The 19,545-nt window shown below is 39.4% G+C and overlaps 1 non-coding gene across 1 annotated transcript; it reads right to left on the bottom strand.

The window, feature by feature from the left end:
* Positions 1-16,765: 16,765 nt before the first annotated feature.
* On the bottom strand, positions 16,766-16,868 carry LOC136337013 (U6 spliceosomal RNA). The gene has a single exon (XR_010731735.1). It is a non-coding gene; the product is annotated as a U6 spliceosomal RNA (small nuclear RNA).
* Positions 16,869-19,545: the final 2,677 nt, after the last annotated feature.

The raw sequence follows: 19,545 nt of genomic DNA, 5'->3' as shown, positions 1-19,545 counted from the left end.
CTATAAATAGAAGTGAATGTTCTTCTGAATTCTGTATAAACAAATGATGGTATAGTTCAGGAAAAAATCAGAAGTTTGAATCTAATTGTAAGGGAAAAATATTTTTTTATGTCTTCAAGAGTATTCCATTTCAAATCTAATGTCTGAATCTATTAGCCAGTGCTAGTGCAAGAAAATTCAGAATGCTTAAAATACTTAGGGTTGCCAGATAAAACACAGAATTTTGAGATAAAATTGAATTTCAGGTAAACAACAAATAATTTGTTAGTATAAGTAGGTCCCATATAGTGCATGGAAGTATTATACTAAAATATCATTCATAGTATATCTGCAATTTAAATATTGTATATAACCGGGCATCCAGTGTTTTCCAGTCCTAAATCTGGCAAACCAAAATTCATGCAAGTAGAAAAGGTAAACAAAACAAAAAGTCTCTTTGTTAAACAATCCAAAAAACAAAAGGGTAGTCCTGGTTTTGTGGAGTTTGTCAAATCAGAAGTTTTGATTGCTCTCAAAGCTAAAAAAGGTCTCCAAAACTTCTTCCAATAGGTCTCACTGACTTAATCACGTCCAGAAGTTATAGGTTATTCCGTCCCTTCCCATGAATTTTCTTTGGTATTGGCTATCGATTTCATTGGTTCTTTCTCAGATGTAGAAAAGCATCACAAGTTTGCTTTTATCACTTGGATTTAAAATTAGGTACAGATTTTTATATTTACATGAAGCCAAAGAAGACCAACATTAAAAAGTACTACAGCCAAACTAATTAATTTTAAGATTAGGAGATAATATACTTTTGCTAATTACTCACAGCTTGGTGCCCATTTTTTATGGCAGCCAACAACTGCATGAGTTTAATCTCCATAATAACAATAATGTCATACATCATTAACCCTATTTTATTCTTTCTAAATTTTTTATAATACCAATAACAAAGATCATTAACCTCTGTTCTGTTTCACATCTAATCAGCCATTTTAGTTAAATAAATATCATAGAAAACATTAAATATCACTTTGCTAAGCTACGCTGGCTCTCAAGAGGGAGATTCTTTCTAATGTTTTACATTAACACCAGTTTATTCCACAAGTGTCAAGCCATGAATGGTAACACGGAAATAGATAAAGAATAATTTATGGCTTTAATCAAATTAGTTCAAAACTCTCCTTTTCAAAATAGTTTAAAATATTATTTGTATAATTGCATTGTGTTTATGAAGTTATTTTCTGAGTCTGTTTATAGAATAGAGCTGCCCCATGACTGAGATATTATAAAAAAAAATTGTGCATGAGGACACCAAGATAGTTACACCTAACGTTTTTGAAAGGAATTTCTGAGAAAAACTGCTCTCTGAAGCATTGAAACTTGTGTGATATTATTTTTAGTCTTGGTAATAGTTACTTTAAATAGTTACTTCAAGATTATTGTCCCTGGCCGGTTGGCTCAGCGGTAGAGCGTCGGCCTGGCATGCGGGGGACCCGCCAGGGCACATAGGAGAAGCGCCCATTTGCTTCTCCACCTCCACCCCCTCCTTCCTCTCTGTCTCTCTCTTTCCCTCCCGCAGTCAAGGCTCCATTGGAGCAAAGATGGCCCGGGAACTGGGGATGGCTCTTTGGCCTCTGCCCCAGGTGCTACGCTAGAGAGGCTCTGGTCACGGCAGAGCGATGCCCCGGAGGGGCAGAGCATCGCCCCCTGGTGGGCAAAGCCCCCCCCCTCTGGTGGGCGTGCCGGGTGGATCCCGGTCGGGCGCATGTGGGAGTCTGTCTGACTGTCTCTCCCCGTTTCCAGCTTCAGAAAGAAAAAAAAAAGAAAGAAAGAAAGAAAAAGATTATTAATACAGGCCATATGCCTGCTTGCCATAGTATTTCTATGAGTATATTACCTTAATCAGCATTTTATGCAATCAGTGACATCAAAGAACTAAAATGGTAAAGAAGGCTTCAATTTAAAACATTTAGCAAAGCCTTGTCCCAGATATCAAGTAAATGGCCATTTCTCTACACGGAGGTCCCTATTAGTTTCTTTATGAGAACAAACAGGTAGCTCAGGCAATCCCGCACTGCCCAGTCTCCCTGCTCTACCAGACTTCGTTTAGGAGACAAGTGAAAGAAAGATGGATTAGAACAGCAGATAATGAGAAGAAGGTTAGACTTAGAGTGTTACTTTGGCTTTTGGATGCCACAGATACAATATAGAAAACACAGGCATCACAAAACAGAGATTCAAAAATGATTTGTAGAAACATGACCTCAGAGGAGATACTAAAATGATTGGGGTTTGTTGGTTTTTAAAGGAATAACCTAAAAGAAAAATTAGCAATTATTTTGTTCTTCTGCCTGAGCATGTTTAAAACCTCTGCTGTTGTTTTCCAAAGAAAAAGGAACATGAGTTAATAATTAAAGAAGAGATGGACTTTTCTTTGATTGATTTATGATTCTTTGACAGATTTCCAGAGTCCATTGCACAGCCCGCATCAATATCTCAATACCCCGTAGCCGCAATCCATCAGAGGTGGCCTGCATCGTAGGATGTGCCCTGAAAGAATGGTAAGTGGGACCCAGGGTTTGGGAGCACCTGGTTGTGACAGACATTGCCACCATTCTTCTCTCTCCTTTTTGGACTTCATCTCTTACTTCCTTGTTGCCAGTAACTGAATAGCTATTAGTGTTCCTGAATCTGACCTCTCCACTGAGAATTATATTTTGTATTATATATATATATATATATTACTTCCATTTCTACTATCCTGTATTTATCTAGGAATTCCTCTACTTTATGGACATTATTTAAGAAAGCTTTGAAAAGTCTTTGATAAGGTACCCAATAACTGCAGGTATCTTATCATAACTAGCCATGGACCTGAATACTTACGGGACTGAATGATGGTGGAAAAAAACCCTTTGGCTTTTTGTACAATGATGTCAGAAAAAGAGAAAATCATCTTGCATTTTCTTATGCTTTATTTTGGCTAAATTTCCTGGTTTCCTAGCTCCCAAAATAAAACACTATTGGTTTAAGACACTAAATGAGCTGTACAGTCATAAAAGATTTGTTGACTTTTTACACTGTCTTTCTTTCTTTCTTTTTTTTAAAGTTAGAGGAGTGGAGATAGGGAGATAAACTCCTGTAAGCACCCAACCAGGAGGCAACTTCTAGCTGGGGCCAATGTTTGAATCAACCAAACTATTTTTAGTGCCTGAGGCTGACAAGCTCAGATCAACTAAGCTAACCTCAGCACTTGGAGCTGATGCTCGAACCAGTTGAGTCACTGGCTATGAAACAAGAAAAGGAAGGGGGAGAGAAGTAGATGTTCACTTCTCATGTATGCCCTGACAGAAAATCAAACCTGAGACATATATCCATATGTTGGGTTGATGCTCTATCCACTGAGCAAATTGGCCAAGGCCTCACACTGTCTTTCAAATAATTTATAACAACTACCCAGTTCAGAGAAAAAAATAATAATTAAAATTTAGATTCATTATAAATTAAAAAGTTGCTGTTTTGTTTGTTGCACTTAAGGTACCAGGACACTGTAACTATTTGTATTTTAAAATATGAAGCATCAAAGCCAAGCAATATCTCTATATAAGTCTTGGGGTTAATAGGCTGGGCTTTGGTCTAAGAAGGAATACATTGCAAGTAAAAAAATATCACTACAGGGATATATATTTATATGATTGAATAGTAACTACATATTTCACAATAAGTGTTTTGAGTGGACAAACTTATAAATATATTTTTGCTTCTTAGTCAAAGAAAAGTATTTTTGCTCTACTGGTACTATAATGGTGAGTTCTAATAAAACTAGTTCAGCAATAATAAAAATTCTTGATTTTAATATTTGTACTGTGAACGTTGCCCCTGATATCTACTACTTTAATTTCAAATAAAGTAAAATCAGTTTTCATCTCAAACAAAATGTTATGTACTATAGTAAAAAATACAAGGCAAAAACCAACAAATTTATCATAAACTTCTAGTTCATTATTAGTCAAGACTCAACCCACAAACCATGTCTTTAACCTTTTTTTCAGGAATCTTCTTCAAAACTACTAGTCTTGTTGAAGTATAATTTAAATTTTTCCTTAGAGTAGTTAAACATTTGCCTTAAGAAAGATTTTTTTTCTTCTTAAATGAGAGATGCAGAGGCAGAGAGACAGACTCCCGCATGTGCCCAGAGTGGGATCTAGCCAGCAAGCCCCCTACAGGGCGATACCCTGCCCATCTGGGCCATTGCTTCATTGCTCAGCAACTGAGCTATTTTAGCACCTAAGGAGAGGTTATGAAGCCATCCTCAGACCCCGGTGCCAACTTGCTCCAATTGAGCCATGGTTATGGGAGGGGAGGAGAGAAATAAAGAGAGTAGGGATAGGGGTAGGGATGGAGAAGCAGATGGTCACTTCTCCTGTGTGCCCTGACTGGGAATCAAACCGGAGACATCCAAACACTGGGCAAACACTCTACCACTGAGCCAACTGGCCAGGGCAAAAAGAGTTTTTAAAAGGAACACAAATAGGTTGTCCTCTTTTATCCATAATAGAAACAGCCATATGAAACTTTTTTTTTTTTTTGTACCTTTCTGAAGCTGGAAACGGGGAGAGACAGTCAGACAGACTCCCGCATGTGCCCGACCGGGATCCACCCGGCACGCCCACCAGGGGCGACGCTCTGCCCACCAGGGGGCGATGCTCCACCGTGACCAGAGCCACTCCAGCGCCTGGGGCAGAGGCCAAGGAGCCATCCCCAGCACCCGGGCCATCCTTGCTCCAATGGAGCCTTGGCTGCAGGAGGGGAAGAGAGAGACAGAGAGGAAGGAGGGGGGGGGGCGGTGGAGAAGCAAATGGGCGCCTCTCCTATGTGCCCTGGCCGGGAATCAAACCCGGGTCCCCCGCACGCCAGGCCTATGCTCCACCGCTGAGCCAACCGGCCAGGGCCGAAGCTTTTATTTTTATAGGTCAAAAAGTGGTCAAATATTGGGAATTTCACATAGTTCAACATAGTATTGTTCTAGTTGGGTTTAATGTTTCCTATAAAAATCATTTCTAAAACAAATATGTTGAAGACAGATATTCCTGGATTCCTGCATTAAGTTTAAAACAGAAAATGCTACTCCTTCAATAAAAAATGAAAGACAAAAAAAAAAAAGAAAGACAAAGTTTTGCATTTAAGCTAATTTCTAATTGTGAAAGTAGTATATTCTTTTTTAAAAATGTTTGAGGCAACATTTGATGTCTAAACTCAATGCTTTTACTGCATATATTCTTTTGGAAGCATTTATTAGAATCTAAAAAGGTTTGCAAAATTATTTTTTAAAACATCAGTATTTTAAAGGGTTTCCTGTTTTGCTTTTGGAAAATATTATTATTTCAGAATATAAAGTTATTTATTTTGAAAACTATATTAACTACATTAGATTTGTTATTATTGTTAAATGAATTAATGAATTTTTCTTTCTCTGTGTTAATAACTAATATAGAAAATAGGAATAGATATAACCCACAAAAGTCAAAGCTCTGTTATGTTGAGTGAAATAAGCCAGGCAGAGAAAGAAAAATATCATATGACCTCACTCATTTGAGGAATCCAAGGAATAGTGAGAACTGAGGAATGAAATTGAGACAGAGAAGGGATCAAAAGGACCCCAAGGAATAGTGAGAACTGAGGAATGGAATTGAGACAGAGAAGGGATCAAAAGGACCAGAGGAAAAGAGGACAGAGGGAAAGGGGATGATAGGATGGGATAAACCTGAAGGGAAGGGGGAGGGCGCTGTAGGGAGAGGGGCAAGGGAGATGTTGAGGGGAATACAGGGAGGGGGATGCATTTGGGGTGACCTAGAATCTATGTAAACACAATTAATAAAATAAAATAAAATTTTTTTAAAAGTCAAAGCTCTGTGAGTTTTCAATAATTTTTAAGAGTGTAATGTGCCTTTGGGACCAAAAAGTTTGAGAACCACTGGGTTAATTAAAAAATAAATCAACAAAAGAGAAGGAAAACAACAGACATAAGACATTTTATAAATCACACTATTTATTGGGTCCTAAGGAAACCCAGCCAAGACCTACTTCTCATGAGGGAGTGTCTGACTGGCAGAATATTTGGGGATTTCATCTCATTACTCATTTGGGGATAGGAAGAGAGTTTAAGGTGAGTACAGAGATTTCCACAGGCATATTTATAAACCTAATCCCATGTAATTTTTTTTACTGTACCCAGGTGTTACAGAGAAACCTCTAGGCAAGAACAATTAACACAGCACAGCAACAGGTATTCTCGATATAATTTCAAGGATTATCAGTTTTTTTTTCTCATCATAACAATCTTGAGAGATTAAGAAGCACTGATTCACTTTCAGTTTATAGGTTGGGGAACTAAGACAGAAGGTTTCTGTGTTGCACCTTAAGGCACACAGATTGTGTTGGGGCCGGCTGTGACACAATTTAAGGTGCCTGATCTCAGCACAGGACTTTATCCACTAGGTCCATACCTTTAAAACTGATTTTTAGGCTAGAAGATTTTTTTTTAAGTGAAATCTTATTCAGAAACCCCTTTATGGAGCACAGGAGAGAGAACTGCTGCCGGTGAAGAGAGATCTGGTTATCTGGATTACCACGCATTCTGCTTCCCTGTAGCCAATTCCCTCCCTTTACTTTCCCTTTCCCTTTCCCTCCACCCTCTTGGGACACCAGTCTGCACAAGACCTTCCCTTGAGTATCCAGTTTATGCCAATATCCTGCTTCCATTACTCTGCCTTCCTAGACATCCTCTTAAATATGTTTACTGCATTTCTTCAAATATGCAAATATTCTTGTAAAATATGTAGTATTGTTTTTAGTGTGTATGTTTAAACTACACCAATGGCACTATGCTATTAATCATGTTCTACTTCTGACTTTGCTCCTATTAACAGTACTCTTAAAAATATACTCAGATTGTTATTTTTACATCTATCTGGTTCTGGTTTTTTACACATATGGTCCTATAATACATATATAGTAATATTAATACACTATATTTTACTTATCCATTACTCTATTGATAAATCCAACTTTTCCCCTATGCTCCCCCCCCCCATTTAAGACTTTATTTGACACATCAGTTTGGGGTCAAAGGGGAGAAGTTCTCTGGGGTAGTCACTGGGTTGTGGGGTATACACAGACACTATCTCACCAAATGCTACCAAACTGCCCCACTGAGTTGACCTCCTTCCGCACATCATGAGAGTTCTTCACCACTCACTAAAAGATATTTCTTTCTTTTTCTAACATCCTGTATGCTGTTGAGAGTTAGGTGCCATCTCATTATTGTTCTAATTAACATTTCTCTGATAATTATTGATATTGAGCATTCCTTCAAACATCTGTTAGATTTTATATTTCCTTGTCTGTGAAATTATTTATTACTTCTGTGCTTTTTTCCACTGTATTTTATGTCTTTTTCTGGGGGGTATCTTTATTGCAGATATGGATTTCTTTTAAGTTTTGGATATTTCAAATATCTTTGTTCATTGTGTAAACTTTGTTTATTGTATACTTCATTCAAGAAAAACCTTCATTTTGATACTGTCATATTTCTCTCTCCCTTTATTTTTATACAAAATATACATATTTTGTATGTATATATATAAATATACATACAAAAATTAAGAAAGGTTTCTCCATGGATTCATTATTTAGTGAGTAAATATAAATTTTGATGTTTTATGGTATAGCACATAAATGTTGACTCCAGATTTCCACTGAAGAACATACCTTTATCATTTTAAGATGCTTTGCATTTGATTCAGTGCCATCTGATAGTATTATGTGGCCATCACTCAGCATCTGTGGAGGATTGGTTTTAGGATCTCCCACAAATACCAAAATTTGCAGAAGCTCAAGCCCCTTATATAAAATGGTGTAGTATTGACATATAACCATGCACATTCTCCTGTATATTTAACATCCATCATCTTTAGATTACTTACAATACATAGTAAAATGTAAATGCTATATCAATATCTGTTATACTGTATTGTTTAGGAAATAATGTCAAAAATAAGTTTGTATATGTTCAATACAGACACAATCATTGTAAGCCTAGCTATGTAATAACCCTAACTCAACGACTACATAACAGTTTTTTTTGAATAATTTTGATCTGTGGTTGGCTTCATCTCCTGATATAGAACCTGCAGATATAGAGGTTAGACTGTAAAAACTGAATTGTTTTTCTTTGAGTTTGCCTAATACTTATTCTTTTCCTTTACAACTTTCTCAGTTACATTTATTAGATGTGTCTTTTACATATATATCTATGCATATATATACATGTGTATTGGAAGTGTTGGAAGAGAAGTGTTGGAATCTGTAAATACAGTGATGAACACATTAGACACGTGCCTGCCTTATGCAGGCTACATTTTCGAGGGACAACAGCTGTGAAGTCAGGTATCACTTTACCCATCAGAAACTAGGAAAGTGCTTGACATATAAAAAGTAAGAATAAATATATATTGACTGAATGTACTTATTTTTTAAAAATCAATTACTAAGGAATGGAAAACTTATGTCTGTACAAACCGCCTGTACATCGATGTTTATAACAGCTTTATGCATAATTGCTAAAACTTGGAAGTAACCAAGATGTCCTTTATGACAGTGGTCCCCAACCTTTTTTGGGCCACGGACCGGTTTAATGTCAGAAAATATTTTCACGAACCAGCCTTTAGGGTGGGATGGATAAATGTATCACGTTCCCGAGACAAGCATCAAGAGTGAGCCTTAGACGGATGTAACAGAGGGAATCTGGTCATTTTTTTAAAAATAAAACATCATTCAGACTTAAATATAAATAAAACGGAAATAATGTAAGTTATTTATTCTTTTTCTGTGGACCAGTACCAGTCTACGGCCTGGGAGTTGGGGACCACTGCTTTAGGAAGTCAGTAGATAAACTGGTACATATAGACAATGGAATATTATTCATCTCTAAAAGGAAATGAGCTATCAAGCTATGAAAAGACATGGGAGAAATAAATGCATATTACTAAGTGAAAGAATTCAATCTGCAAAGGCTACATAGTGTATGAGTCCAAATATATAGCATCCTGGAGAAATCATAACTGTAGAGACAGTAAGAAGGTCAGTGGTCGCCATGGATTAATATGAAAGGAAGAATGAATAGGCAGAGCACAGAGGATTTTTAGGGCAGTGAACATATTCTGCGTAATACTATAATGGTGGATACATGCCTTTATATAATTGTATCTCCAATCACACAATTCATGAAAGCAGCTCTGGGTGTCAGATATAGAATATTTTATACTGGAAAAATAAGGCAAATTTTCATACTGTCTAAGATTCGCATCAATATGAACAGTGGGGTTTTAGAGTTTAAAATTATGACATTGTTGGTTTACAGGTAAACTATATGAGACATCAAAGAGGACAAAAATTAAGAAATAATTAAGCTGCTGGCCTGAATTTCTTCTTAGTGTTTCTTACTAGGATAAAGAAGAGTGGAGAAATACCAGAAAGGGTATTCCATAATTGCAGTCCCTTGTTGATTTACTGGTGGGCTGGGGAAAGGGTGAGCCTAGAAAAAAGGAAGGAATGGCATGTCTCAATAAAAAAGGTAGGAAGCAACCTCAGCAAAATGTGACTGTAATCCTTTTTTACTGGAAAGGTGAATCAGATGGGTTTACTGAAATAAGTGATAAATACCCTTAAATGCACAAGCATCATGAAATTATGAATAAAAATCTGAGTAGGAGTGTCTATTTTTATTGCGATGTCTCTATGGTAGAACGCCAGAAATAAAGTGAAACTGGTCAGACACCATAGCCTCTTAAAATGATCGCTTAGGGTTTGCTGCACACATACACTGTGGAAATAAAATGCTCCTTGGATTTTATTGGTTCAATCTATCCAGGATCATAAGTATGTAATCAGGTATGTTACAGGGTATTACATTTAAAAATAGCATTCTTATTTTATTTGCCTAATCTCTTATTGCCCTCCGAATCAGTTATTTGTAAACTAGACTCAGGCAATATATAACCTTATGTTTTCTTCTTGGATTCTGTATACAGTGTAACAAAGGAAACAATTTGGCATCACCAAATATATACTAAACATTTCAAAGTAAAGAGTTTTGTTCAATGCTATACAGATTATCTAATGCAATTCTTCCCTGGAGGCAGCATATATTCTAAAAGCAAGAACATATCTACATTCAAAATAATTCTGTTAGAGTAAATTGCTAAGGTAATTACCAGCATGATTCAGGAATAAATCGCACTTTCACCCAAGCCTCAACTGTATGCTCATACAGAAAGATATTTTCAACCCAAATCAGATGCCTTATATTTAATTCCTTATTTTACCTCACTAGAAACCTGGTAAGGAATGGACTATTAAAGTGAATAAAAGTTATATGCATATATTTCTTTTAAAATGTATTTTAAAAACCATATAACTTATTTTATGATTTAATGAGGGTTGATTGAACTTGATTACAGGATATAGTTAAAGAGGAAAAAAATGTTATCCCCAGTGTTCACTTATGTTGTATTTTATGATAATGTTATTTACATTTTCTTAGTCCAAAAAACTCCACATAATTGAAAGAAAAAGTATGCTGGAGGTGCCTACTTTATACTAGAGACTGAGATCTAGACATCAAATATACAAAAAAAAAAAAAAACTAAAAAAAAAAAGCTAAAATTCAGTTCCTACCCTTGACAAACACATCAGTTAGGAAATGCATTCAGCCACTAATAACAGAGGAGTACCAAAAGTGACTATGGTGGCTTCTGAAAGTCACCAAGGTTTCAGGCTTCTTTGATATTTTCCTTTCACTAATCTTAATACTCAAGGTCACAATCTGGCTGCTGAAGCTCTAGCCAAAAATAATAATTGACAGCAAGACCACCCTTCTTCCCACTTAGGGAAATTTTCTCCCTGCCCCCTATAACAACAACTTATATCTCATGGACAGAAATATGTCCATACCTTAGAAATATGGCCACAACTAGCTGCAAGAAAACCTGAGAATTTTTCATTAAAAAGAGGAGGATAGATATTGAGCAGGCAATGAAAACTCTCTGCCTTAATTAACAAAAATATTATTAAGACAATGTGAGTATGTTAGTGCTGACTTATAAAATTTCTTCTTGACTTTTTAAAAATATACATTTCTTAAATATTCTGCCTGTGTTTTTATCTTTATATACATACAGGTTAAAGATTCATTTGAGGCCCTGGCCGGTTGGCTCAGTGGTAGAGCGTCAGCCTGGCGTGCAGAAGTCCCGGGTTCGATTCCTGGCCAGGGCACACAGGAGAAGCGCCCATCTGCTTCTCCATCCCTCCCCCTCTCCTTCCTCTCTGTCTCTCTCTTCCCCTCCCGCAGCCGAGGCTCCATTGGAGCAAAGATGGCCCGGACGCTGGGGATGCCTCCTTGGCCTCTGCCCCAGGCGCTAGAGTGGCTCTGGTTGCGACAGAGTGACGCCCCAGAGGGGCAGAGCATCGCCCCCTGGTGAGCGTGCTGGGTGGATCCCGGTTGGGTGCATGCGGGAGTCTGTCTGACTGTCTCTCCCCATTTCCAGCTTCAGAAAAATACAAAAAAAAAAAAAAAAAAAAAGGATTCATTTGAATATCTCCTTTTTTCTAGCATAAAAATGCTACATGAATTTAAAGTAAATGCAGAACTTTACTTACTGATAGTCAGTTATCAAAATGTCTCTTTAAAAAATAACTTTCCCATCCTGGCCAGTTGGCTTAGTGGTAGAGCATCCACTTGGCATGTGGAAGTCTTGAGTCCAATTTCCAGTCAGGGCACAAAGGAGAAACAACCGACTGCTTCTTCTCCCCTCTCACTCCCCCTGCTCTTTTTCTCTTTCCTCCCCTCCCTCATCCATGGCTCAATGGATTTAAGCACATTGGCCCTAGGCACTGAGGATGGCTCCATGGAACCTGTACCCCAGGCACTAAAAATAGCTTGGTTGTGTGTGGGTGGTGCGCAGAGCGCATTCCTAGCAGCTGTGGCTGATGCAATGCTGTGAGAATACTCCAGCTCCCAGAACCCTCCTGGGCATACCTAGGAAGGAAGCTCACCCGCTATAAGGAAGTGACTTAGAGCCAACCACACAGCTCCCTGATCTTTTCAGCCATTGGCTGAAGGACATGCTGTAACACCCTATAGGCTGAACCCATGTATATAAGCTAGTTTACTTCCTGAATAAAGTGGATCTGCGTCACTGAACCTGGTCCCCAGAGTCGGGTCTTTGCATCTCCATCGTCTTCACTCCCCTGCAGGACTTGTCCCCAACTGGCACCCAACGTGGAGCAGGGACCTAACCAGCATCCAAGGGACGGATGAGTGACTCTCTGCAATGGGAAACCTTCTCCCCCATTCTTGAGTCCCACAAGCTTGAGCCCTGCATGCCCTACTGCAGAGTAGGTAAGTTAAAGTTAGTGAAAAGAATCTTTGTACCTACTGGGAAATCCTCAGTGGCCGCTGAAATGGCAGGGAGTGCCTGCTAAGCCGCTGGTGGGTTTGCTGACATTTTGAGACATAAGGGTGAATGCCATCATGCTCTCTGGAGCAGAGATGGAAATGCTGACTGCCATTGCCATGTGCTCCTCTTTGGGACAGTGTAAGAACTGCCAGGATGGCAGGGATGAGGGGGATGGCTGACGCCCCATGTGCGTGGACTGATTTCCTGGACTACGATCGAATTGAGCACTGGCTCCTTTGTTGGATGGACTTACGGATTTTGGACAATTTGAAATACCCTGATTGGGGTGGGAGGCGGCTTTGCTGGAGGCCCTACCCCTGCCCCAGGAAGCTTTCCCATGGCTAGAAAGAAGTCCAAGGACATTTTGTGCTTTTGGCAAAGTGCTCAGAGACTGGTGAAATGTACCTTTATATTTGTTGAAATTGTATAATTTGTCATGTTGTTGTAATTTGTGTAATGTGCCTTGCAACCATATGCAGTACACAGCCCATGGTAAGCCATCCATTCTGTGTTTGGATGCTGGGACCTTTGTGGGAAGAGGGCGTGCATGAATCTACATCCATTTTTTATAATCAAAATGGAACTGTGTTTAACAACACCTAGAAGGTCTCTTTAACACAATGGGAGGGAAATGACATCCCGACCCCTAGAAGGAATCCCCTGTTTAAGACCCCCATTCTTTTTCCTAACTAGTCAAACATTACAGAAGCTTGCCTCATTGTTTAATTCAGCTAATCTATTAGCATACGGTGTAATAGGTATAGTTGTTTTAGTTCTACTAGGGTTCTGTTACATAATGCATAGCATACAGAAACTACAACAGCAAGCTGTCATTCATCAAGTCCAATTGGCCTTAATTAAAAGAGAAGGTGGAGATGTGGGTGGAGCGCAGAGTGCTTTCCTAGCAGCTGTGGCTGATGCAATGCTGTGAGAATACTCCAGCTCCCAGAAACTTCCTGGGCATACCCAGGAAGGAAGATTGCCTGCTATAAGGAAGTGACTCAGCACCAATCACACAGCTCCCTGATCTTTTTAGCCATGGGCTATGAAGGACATTCTATAACACCCTATAGGCCAGTGGTCCCCAAGACCTGAGCCGCAGACCAGTATCAGTCAGTGGGCCATTTGGTACCGGTCCACAGAGAAAGAATAAATAACTTATTTCTGTTTTATTTATATTTAAGTCTGAACGATATTTTATTTTTAAAAAATGACCAGATTCCCTCTGTTACATCTGTCTAAGACTCACTCTTGATGCTTTTCTCAGTCATGTGATACATTTATCTGTCCCACCTTAAAGGCCGGTCCGTGAAAATATTTTCTGACATTAAAGTGGTCCATGGCCCAAAAAATTTGAGGAGCACTGCTATAGGCTGAACCCATGTGTATAAGCTAGCTTACTTCCTGAATAAAGTGGATCTGCATCACTGAACCTGGTCCCCAGAGTTGGGTCTTTACATCTCTGTCATCCTCACCCCTCGCAGAACTTGTTCACAGTTGCGAGCATTGGCCCAAGAATGTCAAAACATTGGCCCCAGGCCCTGGCCGGTTGGCTCAGCGGTACAGCATCAGCCTGGTGTGCGGGGGACCCGGGTTCGATTCCCAGCCAGGGCACATAGGAGAAGCGCCCATTTGCTTCTCCACCCCCACCCCGTCCTTCCTCTCTGTCTCTCTCTTCCCCTCCTGCAGCCAAGGCCCATTGGAGCAAAGATGGCCCCGGGCGCTGGGGATGGCTCCTTGGCCTCTGCCCCAGGCGCTAGAGTGGCTCTGGTCGCAACAGAGCGACGCCCCGGAGGGGCAGAGCATCGCCCCCTGGTGGGCAGAGCGTCGCCCCTGGTGGGCGTGCCAAGTGGATCCCAGTCGGGCGCATGCGGGAGTCTGTCTGACTGTCTCTCCCCGTTTCCAGCTTCAGAAAAATACAAAAAAAAACAAAAAAACAAACAAACAAACAAAAAAAAACATTGGCCCCAGATGGGGAGGGTGGCGCTGGGTGGATCCCATTTGGGACACATGTGAGAGTCTGTCTCTCTATCTCCCTTCCCCTCCTCTCACTTAAATATATATATATATATATATATATATATATATATATATATATATATATATATGGTAACTTTTCCCTATTTATGCAGAGTTTCATGAACCTGAGATACAAATTCTGGAATGTTCTTTTAAATATAGAACTGCAAATATAGTAATATAGATTAATCAAGTAAGCAAGGTAAAGAGGAAACTGCATTAATCCCATTATTTTTATTGTTTCCCTGTCCTCTTACTTTGATTATATCCTGGATTAAGACCCGGAAAGCCAATGCCTTCTGGTGTTCATTTTAGAATGTTGGTTTGCTCTTGTTCAGGAAATCTGTCCGTACAGTTGTGGTGGGAAGTTATTTTCATATATTGTCACTGCATTTAACTGAAAGAGACTGAACATTCAAGTTAAGTTTTGTAGGAAACAAGACCATAGTGAGATTTGAAAATGAACACTAACCTTACAGGTGTTAAATTAATTAAACAAGGAGGCCATTAGACAGAGGTGGTTCTAAAACCTTAGCAGCCTGTGTAAGCAAACCAAAACCTAAGCCTGTAAATGCCGAAAGGTGAAGAAGTCAAACCCCCATGGACAGCCAATCACAAACAGCCTACTAGTCTTTTCCAAATGAGACTGATATTTAAGTTATAGCCAACACAATGATTTCCTTGCTTGGCTTCTGCCTCTTCTCTGTAAAAGTCTTCCAGCTCCTGTCCTTGGACCATTCCTAACTACTCCCAGTTTGGTGCTGACTGAATTGAATCAATTTTTGCTTAAAATAAATTCTTAAAATTTTTAATATGCTTTAATAACTTCAATCATTCATATTAGTGACAGCATGCGCTAATATGCCATTTTGGGGAAGAATGATCCTAAAATTAAATCTTTATTTTTATTAATGTATTAATATAAATGTGATTCAAATGTGTCCACCACTACTTTTTCAAAAAGAAACATTCTATAAATAAGTAAACTACATCTGCTCACTGACATGTGTTTGGACTTGTTAGATGTCTCATTGGGCTTAATTACAGACCACTCATAATAATACATTCTTAGTATTACTAAACTTGTAGCATGATATTAAGCTATTTTAGCTTTTGCACATACATGTTGCACTTATGGTTGAAAATGCAAAAACATAAAATGTTGTAAGACTTGGCATGTCAGGCCCTGGCCAGTTGGCTCATTGTTAGAATGTTGGCCTGGTGTGTGGAAGTTCTGGGTTCAGTTCCCGGCCAGGGCACACAGGAAAAGTGCCCATCTGCTTCTACACCCTTCCCCCTCTCCTTTCTCTCTTTCTCTTCCCCTTCTGCAGCCAAGGCTCCATGAGAGCAAAGTTGGCCCAGGCGCTGAGGATGGCTCCATGGACTCTGCCTCAGGCACTAGAATGGCTCTGGTTGTAATGGAGAAACACACCAGATAGGCAGAGCATCGCCCCCCTGGAGTGCAAGCCAGGTGGATCCTGGTTGTGCACATGCGGGAGTCTGTCTCTCTGCCTCCTGCTTCTCACTTCAGAAAAATACAAAAAAAAAAAAAAGAATTGGCATGTCACTGTGAAAAATAGTATGGTGTTTCCTCAAAAAATTAAAAATGGAACTGCCTTTTGATTCAGCTATTTCACTTTTAGGAATGTATCCTAAGAATATCAAATCACTGATTCAAAAGAAGATATGCACCCCCATGTTTATTGTAGCATTGTTTACAATAGCCAAGATCTAGAAACAGCCCAAGTGTCCTTCAGTGGATGAGTGGATTAAAAAGCTGTGGTTCGTATACACAATGGAATACTATGCGGCTGTGAAAAAGAAGAAAATCTTATGTTTTGTGATAGCATGAATGGACCTGGAGATTATTATTCTAAGTGAAATAAGCCAGGCACAGAAAGAAAAAAATTATATGAACTCACTTATATGTGGAATCTAATGAACAAAGTGAACTGAGGAGTGGAATAGAAGCAGAGGCAGGGTCACAGGGACCAGAGGGAGAGCTGCCAGAAGGAAGAGGGATGAGGGGATGGATCAGAGAAGGTGAAGGGATTAGTGAAATATAGACATAACACATAGATACAGATAATAGGACAGCAAATCCCAAAGGGAAGAGGGGAAGGAGTTAGAGGGAGGGGAGCAAAGGGGGTATAATGGGGACACGGGGGTGGGGGTGTTATATCGAGTGGAACACTTGAATCCATGTTAACACAACAAATTAAAATTAATAACAATTATAAAAAAATAAAATTATAAAAAAAAAGAATTGGCATGTCATCCTTGCACAGGGGTCCTACTAATCTCTGTATTGTTCCATTTTAGCATATGTGCTGCCAAAGGAAGCACTATATGGCACTTTTAATAAAAGCAGACTTTAAAATACTTTAAAACAATGCTACATTGTTATTTTGAGAGAGCACTGTGATTAAAGTTTCCTGTCCCTAGAGCACACTTTGAATATTTTTCTCTCCTCTCTCTACAGAGAATAAATATTCAATTATCTGGATATTTTGACTAATTAAATTACTGGGAAGTATATTTTTGCATCTCCACTCCCATCTCTTATAAACATTACATACCAAGAGTCTCTAGCTGCATTTCTGAGCCATGCATAATAAGTTACTTTATTAAAAATTATTCACTCCTGGCCCTGGCCGGTTGGCTCAGGGGTAGAGTGTTGGCCTGGCGTGCGGGGGACCGGGGTTCGATTCCCGGCCAGGGCACATAGGAGAAGCGCCCATTTGCTTCTCCACCCCCCCCCTTCCTCTCTGTCTATCTCTTCCCCTCCAGCAGCCCCTCCATTGGAGCAAAGATGGCCCGGGCGCTGGGGATGGCTCCTTGGCCTCTGCCCCAGGCGCTAGAGTGGCTCTGGTCGCGGCAGAGCAACGCTCCGGAGGGGCAGAGCATCGCCCCCTGGTGGGCAGAGCCTCGCCCCTGCTGGGCGTGCCAGGTGGATCCCGGTCGGGCGCATGCGGGAGTCTGACTGTCTCTCCCTGTTTCCAGCTTCAGAAAAATACAAAAAAAAAAAAAATTATTCACTCCTTTAAGAGGCAAAAATCCAGTGTTCTATCTTAATGGGCAGAATTACTGTTCATGTTTGGCTAACAGGGATTCATTTTGCTCCAAATCCAAAAGGTCCCTAAACTCATGTCATATAGAAAAGCAAAATATAATAGCTTTAAGGCAACTGAATCCTGAATTACTATATGTTCCTAGTATTTTATACATCTTAGAACCCACACATCCTGGTTTAAGAATCAAACCTCTGGACAAGTTTCTTGTAGTTGACCAGTAGGTTTTGTAGCTTATGAATGACTACCTGACTTGGAAATAAGTTACTAAAGCTTCCAAAAAACAACATGTTGATATCCCTGGACTTTTAGCTTTTACTTTTTTATTTTTTATTTATAAATTTTTCCATTGATTTGAGAGAGAGTCAGCCAGAGAAAGAGGAGAGGAGAGAGAAAGTATAGGGAGAGAGAGAGAGAGAGAGAGAAAGAGAGAGAGAGAAGCATCAGCTTGTTGTTTACTTAGTTGTTTCCTTTAATGTGTATTCATTGGTTGCTTCTCATATGTACCCTGGCCGGGGATCAAACCCAGAACCTCAGAGCTCAGGGAGGATGCTCTATTTACTGAGCAACCAAGCCAGGGCCCTGAGCTTTTAGCTTTTAGATTTTTCACATAGTTTTTACAAAAGAAACATCTCCAGTATACCAAAGTTTTATGTAATGAAATCTCTCAGAGCAGCCCGAAATATATATAACTCTTCCCTACCTGAACTCAGTCATGGGTTAGAGCACATTTAATTTCAAACCAATAGATTCGCTGCACATCAGCACTTACGGGATTAAAGACAAGTCTAGTTTTGTTGCCCTAAATGTACTGTTATTGTTATCAATTCATGCAGCCTTGCAATAAGTTTTCAATAAATCTAAGATTAACTATTATTGTCTCACCTATAAATAAAATATAATCATCTTAAAAATCAATGAAGGAAGAACCATCATATCCATTAACCTGGCTCAGAGTCCCTCCAGGGCCTTGCTATGAAACACAGCTCTGGGGATCTTTCATTTTATTGAGCTATATCTCTTTGTATGGCAACAGCAGGCAAAAGAAGAAAAAATCAAATCTAAGAATCAAAGACTACAGTTTTTTATTCTGAAAAACCACTGAGGCAGAGGCTAAATATTCTTCTCTGCCTGGGGTAAAAATTTTTTTCCACTTTAATTTGCAATCAGATGCAATAAAAGAAAAAAAAAATAAGAAAGGACATTGCCTCAAGTAGCTAGTGGCTTTATTACCATCTCCATCGCCATTTCCACTCTCTATCACTTCCATATCCTTTGTTTTTAAAGTCACCTGCACAATCCTGCGATGTTACAAACACCTTTAGTTGTCTTCACCGACTGTCATTTTATACCATCTGCTGTTATAATCTCAAAACCAGTAATGCGTGGGGGTCAAGGCCACTTTCTCTCAGGAAACTAAAAAAACAACAGCCAAGTCATTTAGTGGTTCTTTTTTATTCCTTTTTACCTGTCAGCTTTACTATACCCTAGAGTGGACATTTTCCCTGGCTTTCAGTCGTGAATGTTCCTCAAAAGACAGAAACTTCACAATAAGGTAACCATACAAAAACAAGGTTTTATAGACAACCCATTCTCAACCAGCAGAAGGGGGTGATTAGTCATCTGCTCTACTTGAAATGAATCCAAAAAATTCAAGCCAGCACTACAAAGAGAGAAATACATTTAACTCACTCAGCATTCCAGAACTAGAGCAATTCTGCCTTAATGTGAAGGGCACTGCAGAGGCTCTCAGAAAGGCTGTAAGTAATCTCAAAAGCCAAGCAGGGTGGAGCTGACCAGCTCTCTCTTCCAAGACCTAGCATTTCCCCCACCCCCACACTACTCCACACTAAATGACCAACTCTTGGACTTCTCTTTGGACTAGATCCAGAAAGAATCACTTTTTTGTTTCTGCTTTTGTTGGCTACTAAAAATGTGATCAGTTCCATTCA

The sequence above is a fragment of the Saccopteryx bilineata genome, chromosome 4 (genome assembly GCF_036850765.1).
Source record: "Saccopteryx bilineata isolate mSacBil1 chromosome 4, mSacBil1_pri_phased_curated, whole genome shotgun sequence".
NCBI lineage: Eukaryota > Metazoa > Chordata > Mammalia > Chiroptera > Emballonuridae > Saccopteryx > Saccopteryx bilineata.
The sequence above is the reverse complement of the archived record's forward strand: the minus strand, read 5'-3'. Positions and strand labels throughout refer to the sequence as shown.